Source organism: Myotis davidii, unplaced genomic scaffold, assembly GCF_000327345.1.
Source record: "Myotis davidii unplaced genomic scaffold, ASM32734v1 scaffold1509, whole genome shotgun sequence".
NCBI classification, from domain to species: domain Eukaryota; kingdom Metazoa; phylum Chordata; class Mammalia; order Chiroptera; family Vespertilionidae; genus Myotis; species Myotis davidii.
In genome coordinates, this window is record NW_006299480.1 from 902783 (window position 1) to 903096 (window position 314).

Consider the following 314-nt stretch of genomic DNA (forward strand, 5'->3'; position numbering starts at 1 on the left):
GATGGGACAGGGGAGCTGCCGGGGTGAACGCTGGGCCCAGAAAAGCCTCCCACGTGTGCCCCCTCCTTCCCCGGGATCACCCACCAGTGGGCGGTGGGGGGCATCCAGGAGGCAGGTTGGCTACCCCACCCGTCAGCTTTGGGGTACCAGGCATGCCCAGGAGTGACCTGTGAAGGGTAGGGTGGGGTGGCCCCCGGGGATCATTCGCCCCCCACAGGGCCCCGCACTCTCCCACAGTCGCCTCACCCAGCTTCCTGCGCTCCTCAGGCTCCTGCGGCGGTGCCAGTGCGGGGCCCTGGGGCTGAGGGGGGGCT